This window comes from Mesoplodon bidens (assembly GCF_964165515.1).
Source record: "Mesoplodon bidens genome assembly, contig: HAP1_SCAFFOLD_238, whole genome shotgun sequence".
NCBI lineage: Eukaryota > Metazoa > Chordata > Mammalia > Artiodactyla > Ziphiidae > Mesoplodon > Mesoplodon bidens.
In genome coordinates this window covers 408,931-423,014 of record NW_027671924.1, presented here as the reverse complement: position 1 = coordinate 423,014, position 14,084 = coordinate 408,931, and positions in this window count along the sequence as shown.

Sequence of the window (14,084 nt, the reverse complement as noted above, 5' to 3'; positions counted from 1 at the left end):
GAGTGGCCGGGCGGCCGGCAGCGGTGCAGTGCCCGACCATGTGCAGCGCGGGGCCAAGCGAGGTCCCGGGAGGGACGTGGGCCCAGAGCCGGCTTCTCTGGCCCAGTGGTCTCGGGAGGCGGAGCGGAGGGACCCCGAGAGAGGAGCGCGCCCGAGGAGCAGCCCCCGGACCGGAGCCTCGGGAGCCCGGGGCCGGTGAGCGAGTCCCGACGGGGTAGGTGTTGCGTCTGCAGGCCTGTAGTTGGCTGTGGAGCCTGCGGCCCTTGAAGAGCAGGGCTTGGGGTAGTCCGCCCCGGGCCCCGCGGTAGAGCCACCTGGAGGGTTTGACCGCTTCCCGGAGGTCGAGGGGCCGGGCTGGAGGACAGGGCTGGCTGCTCAGGATGGGGCTCCCCTGGGACTTGTGAGCTCTGGGTGTCCTGGGGGAGCAGGGTCCACAGGCTCGGCCGGGACGTGCTGCGTCCTCCCCTCCGTCCAACCCCGATCCTCCTCCTCGTCCTCCCCCTCCTGTCGCCGTCTCGGCATCTCGCACGTGTTCTCAAGGCGCGTCAGTACCTTGGTTGTGTAATGTAAGCGTCCGCCGCCCCCCTGGGTTGTGCCCTGTGGAGTCGCCCAGTGTAATCGGTGCAGGATGAGTCTGCAGGGCTTTTGTCCTGCTGCCTCGGGTGAGGAAGGAAGCGATGGGGCCTGAGAAGGGAGATGACTTGTCCTAGACCCTCACCGGGTGTGCACGTGGGGTCGCTCACAGGACTCCAAACTCCTAGGGCAGGTGTTCTGTCCACTTAAAGTCAGCTTTAATAAAAGATGTTTTCGAGCGTCGCACTTAAGTTTGTAAAGTTTGTACAAATCATTGCAAGACTGAAACGCACCTGAGTGTGTCCCTTTATTCTGGGTATCCTGTGGATGTTCTGACCTAAGTTGTTAACAGACTGAGAAGAGATAAACTATAAGCGTTTTTTAATTTCATATTTAATGACGGAGGTTTATTTTAATAGGATTCAATGTACACTCGCTATTGAAAAATAAAGTATCCCCTCAGGTACCAGAGTCACGTGGGAGTTACAGACCTGAGGGTGGTTGCTCCCTCCTTATTCTCACAGGCCCTTCTGAAGGTGAAAGGACGGGTCTCCCACAGGTGTCTCTTGTGGAGCGCGGGGCGGGTGCTCGTGCACCCCGAGCCCCTTCAGTCGTAGCTTCACTGCCTGCGTTTTCCTTCTCCAGGTCCGCCTCCACTGTCACAGTCCTGCACGTTGTTCCAAGAGCAGCGGAAAATGAGTCAGCCTCTGGTGAGTTTTGCTGTTTACGTATTTACCTGCTGCTGTTCTTTTGTGATAACACCTTGGGAGGCGAATAGTTCAAAAGTTAAAATGGGAAAGTAGGAGTAGGTAAAAGATGTGGTTAGACAAAGTGTAGAGGAGCAGGTCAGCACCAAGTGTTTCTGGCAAGTTCTACGTGTAGATCCCAGGATCCTCTTAGAGCCACAGTACAAGCCTCGTGTTCTTGACATTTGTGGCAGAACACCATCCCTTGCTTGACTTATATGGTCCTGCCAAATCACTTTTGTTCTCGAGCGTTAAAAGGTTTCCCTGAGGATCCCGCTGTAGGCCGCGAGCCTTCCTGAGAGACAGCCCCTAACGTGTTGACGTTGGTGCCTTCCTTGTGCTTCCTGTAAGCCGAGAGCGTGCTGTCCAGGGAGCACTTAGTGCATATAAGTTGTCTGTTCAGTAGAACACCGTTGTCACATAGGTACATTGTTTTCAGTGCTCAGTCGAGGGATGCAATGAGGATCATCTGGAAGAACAGCCTTCTCACCCTTCCAGTAAACTGCGCTCTTTTTCTCTTACAATCTCAGAGGGTCGCGCTACACACCATGCAGTGAGGTCTCTGGCAAAGATTCTTGTTTCCCAGCTGAATTGTATCGTGCAGCCTGCGGTCTTGGTTCTGCCCCTCCACGGAACCTGATCCGGTTGAGGTGACCTGGCATCCAGCATACAAAGCAGTGGAGATTTGCCAGTCGTCACCTCAGACCGCTGTCGCCTTGCCATCTGCAGAGTCTGCGCTGTTGGTTTCTGTGACAGGTCTCTCCTTGCTGTCTTCCTGACTGACTCTGTCTTCCGCCCTCTGTGTGTGTTGTCGTTTCACCCTTGGTCCATGACTCTCCACCCCGTCTGATCTCACCCTCTGGTGCTTTTCACCTCCAGCTCTGTCAGTTCTCCCACCTGGACCAGACAGATGCCTCTGTCCAGCCACTTGCCAGCATCTCTATGGAGTTTGTCCAAAGGGCACCTCGGATGACTAGATCCAGTAGATCCAGAAATGATTATTTACAGCTCCCCTGCCCCTTGCCTTGTCCTGTTGTCTCTGGCGGCTCATCGTTGCATCATCCAGCCTGTCACCTGCCCAGAAAAATGAGTTCATTCTAAAGTCCTTCTCCATCCTCTGTTACCACGTTGTAGTGTGAGGCTTGTTAATGTCGTATTCTGAATGGTTTTTATTCGTTCTCCTTCATCCCATACTTGCTACCATTAAAACAGCTTATCTGTTCATTTCTGTAGTTACAGAAACTTCTTTTCTGTGCCGCTACCTCTTTCGTCCAGCAGCTCAAGTGTATTCTCCACGCTGAGTATTTCTCCTAAAATATTAATCACAGCGTTTTGTCTGCATGTGGGAAGCACTTTAGAGGTTCCCTGGGTGACTGGACAAACGAGGTTGCTGTTCCGCGGAGCCAATAACCATCGAGCCCAGCACTGGGGGGAGGTCCTAACTCGCCGATGATGCGTTTGGATGGATCTGTGGGGTAAAATCCTGATCGGAGAGGCTTAGGAGAGAGGAGTGGGAGAACTGGGTTTGTTCTGGTCCCAACTTTTTCAAGACATTTTGCTGTGATGGGGAAAATAGAAACTGGACAGTAGCTGGGGTAGGAGCTGAGGTCCGGGGAGGATGTTGTGTTGTGTTGTGTTGTGTTGTGTTTTGTTGTGATGGGAGAAATAACAGTGGGAATGATCCAGTAGATGCGTGTGGGGGAGGGGAGAGCTGCTGCCCGTGGTCCTGGAGTGGGGAGGGGATGGCAGAGCTGGGTTGCAGGTGGGGAAGCCCTCCGATGGCTTCTGTGTTCTCAGGGAAGCAGCTCCTCAGCTGAGGGTGAGGGTGAGGTTGGGGGTTTGAGGGGAGAGCAGAGCTCTGGGGCCCAGCTCCATCGTGACCATCAGCACACACAGTGCATCCAGCTGGGAAGACTGTACTTGCCTTCCCTGCCTGAAAAGCCATCTCCTTTCTTAAATGTGGGAGTAATTACTCTTTGGGGAGACTATGTAATTACACGGGTGCTGCTCAGCTCAAAGCGAATTGAGTGCCAGTTCTGGCCACGGACATTTTCTTCTCTGCTGATGGAAGGGTCCCCAGAGGAAGTGTCCTGCTTGCCTGGCTCTTGGCCTCGAGGACCCTTCACACCATCTAGTGTTGTGTCTTTTATCTTTGACATAAGCATCAAATGTCTTCAGTTTCTGCATGTGATCTTAAGAAGCAATTCTCTGCTTCCAGGAGCTTCTGTGCTCCTCGGGAAAGGCACTTCACAGACGTAATTACAGGAGAGGACGGGAATCCTGCCCGTCGATACATAGGGAACTCCAGAGTGCTGGCAAAGCAGAGCCTGCTTTTATTTATTTATTTATTTATTCATTTAAATTTTTTATTTGTTTACTATTTAACTTATTAAGTTTCAGCTGCGTTGGGTCTCTGTTGCTGCACGCGGGCTTTGTTCTCTAGTTGCGGCGAGCGGGGGCTACTCTTCGTGGCAGTGCGCGGGCTTCTCATTGCGGTGGCTTCTCTTATTGTGGAGCACAGCTTCTAGGCATGCGGGCCTCAGTAGTTGCGGGTCGTGGGCTCAGTAGTTGTGGCACGCAGGCTCTAGAGCGCAGGCTCAGTAGTTGTGGTGCACGGGCTTAGTTGCTCCGCAGCATGTGGCATCTTCCCGGACCAGTGTTCGAACCCGTGTGCCCACCATTGGCAGGCGGATTGTTAACCAGTGTGCGACCAGGGAAGTCCGAGAGCCTGGTTTTAAATGCATTGTCAGAGCACGTGGCTCAGTGACTCGGGGAAGGGGGACGGCCCTCAAGTGCCCAGGACTTGGGTAGCTGCAGAGGTTGGCGAGGCTCTCAGAGCAGCGTGAGGTGGACTGGATGAGGCTCCTGAGGTGCTGGTAAGGACCTCCTTCCTTAGGATGTGGGCCTCCCGTCAGGAAGAGTGGGACGTGAAGGCAGGCAGACCCTGAGTTTGACTGAAGAGCCTCCCCTCTGTGCTGGTTTTGGTTTCTTCCTGTGCAGAAACTGAAACCTTGTAATTGGGACAGTGAGTCATCTGATCAAAAGATGAAATGTGTAGAGACTGTGGACGGCATGAAACGCGGGGTGGGGTGCGGTGGGTCAAGTCAGGGGGACTCTGGGCTCCAGCGCGATGCCCTATAGGAAGGGGCGAGGCCGCGGCGTGTTCCCGCTCATCCTAGGCCCCGGTAAGCAGTATGGACGTTCCCTTGGGGTTTTTCTGAATCGTGAATGAGGTTGAGAGTATTGTCACGTGCTTAGAAGCCGTTTCTTCTTTTTAATTGGTGGACAGTCTTTAGCGCAGCTTTAGGGTTATAGGAGAATCAGAATCGAGCAGACAGCACTTTCCTATACCCGTCCCTCTGGGTTCCCTCCCTTGGTAACGTCTCTGGCCTGTGTGGCGCGTCATCTCAGTGATGGATCGGCATTGACACCTAATTCTCCCCTGGAGTCTGTAGTTTATATCAAGGCTCACTCTCTGTGTCCTACTGTTCAGGTTTGGACAGGTGTGATGACCTGCAGCCACCACTGCAGTGCCACCCAGAACCATTTCACTGCCCGAAACATCCCTGGGGGCCACCTTCCCTACCAGTACCCTACCAGAACATCCTACCAGTGCCCCCAAGCCCCCGACAGCTGCTGGTCTTGTTACTGTCTGTGTATTTTTGCCCTTTCGAGAATGTCACGTAGTTGGAGTCCTTCATTCTGTGGTCTTTTCAGACTGGTGTCTTTCTGTTTTTGTATGAAGGGCCTGTTCATGTCCACTGCCCGTCTTACTGCCCCAATGCTTTCCTGTGTTTTTTTTTTTTTTTTTTCTGTGTGCGCGCCTCTCACTGTTGTCTCCTCTCCTGCTTCGGAGCTCAGGCTCCGGACGTGCAGGCTCAGCAGCCATGGCTCAAGGGCCCAGCCGATCCGCGGCATGTGGGATCCTCCCGGTCTGGGGCACGAACCCGTGTCCCCTGCATCGTTTGGCACTGGAAGGCTTCCAGAAGCCTCCCCCTTCCATTGCAGCTGAGGAAGCAGCTCCTCAGCTGAAGGTGTGGGTGAGGTTGGGGGTTTGAGAATAGGCAGTTGGAAGAACTCCTCAGTCTGGAAGACACGATGTGGGAGGGAATCTGAGTAGCTCATGTAACGTGTGTATAGATTATTCACTAAATCTTGAGTTAGCTCTTAAGATTGAGAAGCAGCAGCATTAGGGAATAATAAGCGAGCTGTCCTCCACATCCTAAGACACGGTACCAACTGAGACTATAAATCTGCAGGTCCAGATTCATTCACAGATGGTAGGCTGATGGGAAGCTGTTAGCCAGAGTTGGGGGTTAGGGAGCAAATCCCCAACTTAGATTCTGTAGAGGGTAACAACCTGCCTCTCTCATGCAGGGGGAGATGGAATTCTCAGCTCAATGCCTCAGGACTCTGGTCCATTATCATGGCTGTTGTAATCTGTTTCTGAAGTGGTCTTTTCTACAACATTGAAAAAAGTGACTGCATTATCCTGAACATTTTTATCAAGTAACAAATCAGCTGATATAAATGCATAAAGTTGGCTGAAAGCAGGCCAGGATTTCAAAGCCCCTTCGGCATGTCTAGGTTGGGCACACGTCATGGAGCCTAAGAGTTTATTTAGATGGGGAATCTTAAAAAGCTGCGACTAAAAGTGACCATGAAATCATCAAACTTTTAAGTTTGAAAAAGGCTCATTCTTTTTCATATGTAAAAAAGCATTAAGTGAGTCATTACAAGAGCTTTTTAAAAAGCCTGTCAAGAGACAGATACAGAACTTTAAACCCATGCCTCTGGGGCCAGTGCTCTTTCTGTCATAAAATGTTTCTCCCTAACATTTGATGAATCAAAACAAAAACACACACACACACACACACACACACACACACACACACACACACACACACACACACACACACACACACACACACACACACACACACACACACACACACACACACACACACACACACACACACACACACACACAATGTTAAGACCCAGTGTTCACTCTTCAACTTGCTTTCAACCATATGGAAACTTTATGGATTGAGTCTTTCAGATATTATTTCAGAGCAGATAAGCCAAACGCTATTTCTCTCACCTGGCTCCAAGCACTGTTTAGTCTTCTCCAACTGGGTGTAATTATTCACTAGAGATCTCACCTATTGTTCAACACTCAAACTTGTGATGGCCATGCTGTGGACTCCATTGTCTTGAGAGGAAAGTTTACACACCAAAACATTTGGGTGGGTGAAAGGAACACAGGAGAGGAGACTAGAGGAAAGGTATCGGTAAATATGTAGTGAGTTGTTGCTCTTCTACCTTGATTATGCCTGACTGGCTATTTTTATTAACATGAGCTTGTGCTACATGCTTGATGCATGACACACGCAGACTCCCTTAACTTAGAACATAATTGTGGCACATGTATCTCCAGCTATAAATATAGATACCAAAGAGCCTAAGGAGCTCTGAGAGTCACATACCTTCATTTATTTTTTTGACTTTTTCTTTTTTTGTGAGAATTGAATAGAAATAAAAGCTAAAAAGTATCCCTTATTCACCTAGCAATTTCTTCTCATCTTCCTTTTCTCAGGTAACATCTCTAGGAATCCTCCCATACCCAGGAAAAGATAGTTTCTGCTGCTCTTTACAATCAAAACCCCCTGGGCAACCCTTTCTCATACCTTTTATAGTAGGGTGTTGAATTGTGGATTTACTTGTCTGAATCCTCTTGAACCTGTGAGAAATTGAGTGCAGGGGCTGAATCTTCCAACAGTGTATCTTCCAGTGCCAAGCACGAAAGAGTCAACTAACATGTAGCTTTAAAAAAAAAGTACCTTGTACATATTGTAAGTGTTCAATACATTTGTACATCAAATACGTGAAATAATCAAGGCTGAGAAATATGATAGGAAAAAATTAATATTAAGGAGGATTTATAAATGAGTAGAAAGGGGATTTTAGGGAAGAAATCATGATTTAAGATTATTGGTTTTTTTGAACCTGGTATATGTTGCGGATTGCTATAGAAGAAAAGGCAGTTCAGTACTTTGAAAATGTGTGAAGTCTATATTCATTAGTTCATCAGCTAAAATAAGGTGGTATGCCCATAGCTGCTCATCTTTCAAAAATTTTCATAAATGTCAACTTGTTGAAAATATTTTTGAAACTAATTTTTCTTTACCTTTTAAATTCTCTTGGAATTAAACATGGTGATTTACCACTAAGACCTTCAAGATGTATTAATTTATTTAGGCCACCATAATAAATTTGAGAGAGTCTTTGTACAGAGATGCATTTTAAAAAACACAGTTAATCACCCAAAAGTAATTTATAAAGGAATTCAAATTTTAACCATTACTCATAAAAAAAGGTGAAAAAAGGAATTAAATTCATAAAAAGTTGAACATTCTTAAATCTTCATCCCCCTACTCAATTTTCTTGTAGTTCACAGTGCTGCAGAATTCCTAATGCAGAAATCCTCAATTATATCCAGCACTTTTTGGCTTTTCCCTGTTCTTTACAAACCCTCCATTATTTTCTTTTTCTTTTTTTTAAATATCTGTTTTGGAGTATAATTGCTTTACAATGGTGTGTTAGTTTCTGCTGTATAACAGAGTGAATCAGCTATATGTATACATATATCCCCATATCCCCTCCCTCTTGCGTCTCCCTCCCACCCTCCCTATCCCACCCCTCCAGGCGGTCACCAAGCACCGAGCTGATCTCCCTGTGCTATGCGGCCGCTTCCCACTAGCTCTCTATTATTCTGTGTTTGGTAGTGTATATATGTCCATGCTACTCGCTCACATCGTCCCAGCCTAACCTTCCCCCTTCCTTGTGTCCTCAAGTCCATTCTCTACATCTGTGTGTTTATTCCTGTCCTGCTCCTTGGTTTATCGGAACCTTTCTTTTTTTTTTTAGATTCCATGTATATGTGTTAGCATACAGTATTTGTTTTTCTCTTTCTGACTTCCTTCACTCTGTATGACAGACTCTAGGTCCATCCACCTCACTACAAATAACTCAATTTCGTTTCTTTCTATGGCTGAGTAATATTCCATTGTATATATGTGCCACACCTTCTTTATCCATTCATCTGTTGATGGACATTTAGGTTGCTTCCATGTCGTGGCTATTGTAAATACAGCTGCAATGAACATTGTGGTCCATGACTCTTTTTGAATTATGGCTTTCTCAGTGTATATGCCCAGTAGTGAGATTGCTGGGTCGTATGGTAGTTCTCTTTTTTAGTTTTTTAAGGAACCTCCATACTGTTCTCCATAGTGGCTATACCAATTTACAGTCCCACCAACAGTGTAGGAGGGTTCCCTTTTCTCCACACCCTCTCCAGCATTTATTGTCTGTAGATTTTTTGATGATGGCCATTCTGACCGGTGTGAGGTGATACCTCATTGTAGCTTTGATTTGCATTTCTCTAATGATTAGTGATGCTGAGCATCGTTTCATGTGTTTGTTGGCAATCTGTATGTCTTCTTTGGAGAAATGTCTATTTAGGCCTTACGCCCATTTTTGGATTAGTTTGTTTGTTTTTTTGATATTGAGCTGTGTGAGCTGCTTGCAAATTTTAGAGATTAATCCTTTGTTAGTTGCTTCATTTGCACATATTTTCTCCCATTCTGAGGGTTGTTTTTTCGTCTTGTTTATGGTTTCCATTGCTGTGCAAAAGCCCCATAGCAGTATTGTGAGTGTCACTGAAGCAGACTTGGGTCCACTTATCCACGTGCAATAAACCCAATCTACTGACACTGGGTTGTGGTGAAATAAAGTGCCGTGTTTTATTGTAAGGCACCATACAAAGAGTCCGGGACAGCTAGTACTCAAAAAGCCTCATTTTCCTGATGGGTTTCAGCAAAGTGTTTTTAAAGGCACGGTGAGGGAGGGGAGTCCCAGGATATGTGATCAGCTTGTGCACGGTTCTCTGTTTGGTTGATGGTGAGGTTTCAGGACAGTGTCACAGGGGTTAACGTCATCAATTCTTTGGCTCCAGTAGGCCTGGGGGCTATGTGCTCATGGTCATTAAGTAGTTAACCTTCCATTTGGTGGGAGTTTTAGCATCTGTAAAGCAGGAAATGTGCATCAAATACTGTTATCTATGTACTTCAGAGAGGAGCTAAAGTAGAGGATATGGGGGAGGGGTCTATCCTAGGAAGGCCCCATAGGGTCCTCCTCTGTTATATGAGCCCTGATGTTCTTTCCAAAATCCTCTTAAAGTTGAAGACAGACAGATTGGGTTTCCATTTTTTTGCTACCAAAAGCATCCTAACTTATACACTTGGCATAAAAATACTCTACTAATTTGGTACCTGCTCAGAGGTCTTGCTCAGGGCTGTACACAACTCCAGCTTGTGTCATTCACATTGACATTATTATGAATGGTACCCACTGGAGTTGTGCAGTCCCCAACTTTCATAGTTGTAAAAGGCTGTGCTGCTTTGTATCTGCTCATCTTTCCAGCTCCCCTTCAGTTGTCTTACATATGTGAGCTACAGTTGAGTCAGTTCCAACTACTTTTGCTCTCCAGAGGAACCATGGTATTACTTGGGGTTTTTGTGATCACTTTGTTCCCAATGCCAAATACAGATTCTTCACAGTTTGTTCATCTGACAGAGTCGTGTTTATTCTTTGATGGTCTTCTCAGATATCACCTTTACTCTAAAACTTTTCTGGTCACATCATTTTCCTGCCATAGACCCTAGGCACTCATAGTAAATGACTTTATCAAATGTAAACATAGCACTTTGTGTACATTTCTATCAATGCATCTCATGATGGTTTTTTTTTTTTTTTTTTGCGGTACGCGGGCCTCGCACTGTTGTGGCCTCTCCCGTTGCGGAGCACAGGCTCCAGACACACAGACTCAGTGGTCACGGCTCATGGGCCCAGCCGCTCCGCGGCATGTGGGATCCTCCCAGACCGGGACACGAACCCGCGTCCCCTGCATCGGCAGGCGGACTCTTAATCACTGCGCCACCAGGGAAGCCCTCATGATGTTTTTTTATGTTAGTCTTCTGTACTGACCTATGTGCTTTTTGAGCAAACAGATTTTTCTAATTGTGGCCTAGTAGAGGAAACCCTAGCACACAGCAGATGCTTAAAGGACTCTCTCTTTGTGGACTGTTTAATGTATTCATTAACACTCATAATTCACTGAATGAACCAAATCATTTAATATTTACAGTTTTCCACAGCAAGATCTTTTTCGACCCACCGCCTAGAGTAATGAAAATAAAAACAAAAATAAATAAATGGGACCTAATGAAACTTAGAAGCTTTTGCACAGCAAAGGAAACCATAAACAAACTGAAAAGACAACCCTCAGAATGGGAGAAAATATTTTCAAACAAAGCAACTGACAAGGGATTAATCTCCAAAATACACAAACAGCTCATTCAGCTCAATATCAAAAAGACAAACAACCCAATCAAAAAATGGGTGGAAGACCTAAATAGACATTTCTCCAAAGAAGACATACAGGTGGCCAAGAAACACATGAAAAGATGCTCAACATCACTAATCATTAGAGAAATGCAAATCAAAATGACAGTGAAGTATCACCTCATACCAGTCAGAATGGCCATCATCAAAAAATCTACAGACAATAAATGCTGGAGAGGGTGTGGAGAAAAGGGTACCCTCCAACACTGTTGGTGGAACTGTAAATTGGTACAGCCACTATGGAGAACAGTATGGAGATTCCTTAAAAAACTAAAGATAGAGCTACCATATGACCTAGCAATCCCACTCCTAGGCATATATCCAAAGAAAACCATAATTCGAAAGGATGAATGCACCCCAATGTTCACTGCAGCACTATTTATAATAGCCAGCACGTGGAAGGAACCTAAATGTCCATCAACAGAAGAATGGATAAAGAAGATGTGGTACATATATACAATGGAATATTCCTCAGCCATAAAAAGGAATGAAATAGTGCCATTTGCAGAGATGTGGTTGGAGCTAGAGATTGTCATACAGAGTGAAGTAAGTCAGACAGAGAAAGACAAATATTGTACAGTACCATTTATGTGTGGAATCTAGAAAAATGGTAGAGATGAACTTACTTGCAAAGCAGAAATAGAGTCACAGATGTAGAGAACAACCTTACGGTTACCAAGGGGGGAAGGGGTGGGTGGGATGAATTGGGAGATTGGGACTGACATATATAACTACTATGTATAAAATAGGTAACTAATGAGAACCTACTGTATATCACAGGGAACTCTACTCAGTGCTCTGTGGTGACCTAAATGGGAAGGAAATCTAAAAAAGAGCAGATATATGTATATGTATGACTGATTCACTTTGCTGTACAGCAAGAAACTAACACAACATTGTAAAAGAACTATACTCCAATAAAAATCAAATAAAAATTTTAGAGTTTTCAATCTCCCATTATCACATATATCCAGATGCAGCGATATTTACTTCTTCTATCAGTTGCCAATGTCAACTAAAAAAACCCAAACAATAGCAGCGTAGTAAGGAGAAACTTTACTCAAAAGGGTAAGTGCGAGGAGGGGCCTATTGCAATTGGGGGAGGAGAACTATTGCATTAGGGAGAATGCTGTGACCCTAAGATCTGCAAGCCTCTCAGTGGTTAATCAAAAGGGGTTTTTCTTCTCTTGAGAGGAAGTAACAAGGGTATTAAGGGTAGGGTGTGGGCAAATGGGATAAAAGAGTAGCTTGAGTGGATGGTAGATCAGAGAATATTTTACCCTGAGGTCAGCCTGTTCTTAGGAGAGATTATCTGTTGACTCAGTCTGACAGTGAGTCCGAGTTCTGGAGCCTGGAGGAAGGAGTGAAACTTTACAGTTTGATTAATAAGCAGTTTGTTCCAATTGATTAGTAGGAATAAACACTTCAGATGATAATTTATGAGACAAAAAACTGGCAATTTGGAATATCTTTGTCTGGCATTGCCATAGGTAAACAAGAGGAGGCATCTGTGGTGGTTCTTAGGAATAAGCTGTTTTCCACAACACAAAGGGCAGAGGGATATCTTAACTTTTGCTGTTTTCCAGGATTCGAGGGCTCAGGTAAAATTCCACATTGTCACTAATAATAGTTTTCAGTATCGAAGGACACAATTAGACTATATAAAACTTTATTTTCTTTTCCAATGGTCATCACACAGCCAAGCAAATGTATCCACTTGTTAAATTTAATTACCTTTTATCTTAGAGAGTTCCCCCAAATTAAATAGGTCGGAAATTTTTATAAAGAATCAAATATTGCTTTCCTGTCTGAAAATTGTGGACTGAGTATCAGAGACTTATCAGACTCCTTTCAAGCTAAAGTCACCTTCATTCACTTGATAAGACTGTAGAGGGCACAGTTGGACTGAAACAAAGCTTGAGTGAAAGAGTGTGAGAACTTCATTACACCCAGCTAATACCCACCTGTGTGCTGTCAGTGATTCATATCTGCCTTTCAGAGCAAAGGTCTTTTAAAAAGTCTTTTTGAAAGAGGGTTTTCTTATTTGTCACTTTACTTTCTTTTTAATTAATCCTGACAACATTTCATGTGAGAAAGTGTGTTTGAAGAGATAGAATTATAAATGAGTCCAGCATTATTGTTATAGTCCCTGTATTAAAATGTTACTGTAAGCTAAGGCAAGGAAGTCAAAGATAGTAGATTAAGAGAAAACTGCTGGGGAAATGAGCAAGCATTATTAAAAACAAGTGACAGGTTTGTATTACTCTACTGGAAGGAGCATATAGTAGTGGAAAGACTAAGGAATTAGTTGGGCTATCCGTAAGCTATTTGAAGCACAGCTTTTCCAAAGCTAAGTAAAGTTTTGTCTAATCATCAGCTAATTTGTGGTTTCAAAATCCTGTAGTGTTCTTGATGTAGTTACCACCAAAATGAAGCATGCCCTTCTTCCTAATGGTCTACTCCTCCCCTTCCTTGTACTATATGTGCAAAACAAATGACATATACGAACTCTTTATGTTCTCTTTTCACCCTGCTTTCATTCCACATTGCACCAAGATTTCATTTTCCACATCAGTAATGGCTTTATAATTTCCAAATTCAAAGGTTTTTCTTCTGTCTCATTTACCTTAAAATCTCAATTGCCTTTGATTTTTTGCTCCTCACAGATGACTCATCTTTTTGCTGTAATTGTGTTGACTATGTACTACCTGTTACTCTTTTCACATATTTAGCAAATCAGTTTGTTAGTTTGAGTGCTTCTTTTTGATTTTTCCCATTCCATTATTTTGGGAATTCACCATACTTCTGTATTTTGTGTGCTGGTTCTCCTCTATCAGACTATTGATTGAATTTTATGTTTCCAGCTAAAACCTGCCATTGGATTGGCTATTACCTCAGTGGGAAATGGCTATGGTATCCATGTAATGTACTCTCACTAAAGCCCCAACTTTGTATTGCTAATTGCCTTCTAAATATTCATAAATGGATGTCTTGCTATTCCTTGAAAGATAGCTATTCAAAATCATTTTTCTCTCCAAACCTAGTCCCTCTTTCTGATTTTCTCATTCTTCTATCTCTGCCATAGCCTTTAGATAGAAAAAAATTTGACTGTTTTTTCAACTAACACTCTGTAGGCTCCTTGCTATCCTCCTAGGCCAGGTCTTTGGGCCAAGGTAACTAGTCTCTGGATCCATTAGAAAGTCCAAGGGGGCAGAATTTTCTTTATGCTTTGTTCATTAATGTAGCCTAATCACAAAGGATGATAAGTAGCTCAATTAATATTCATTAATAAATGAATGA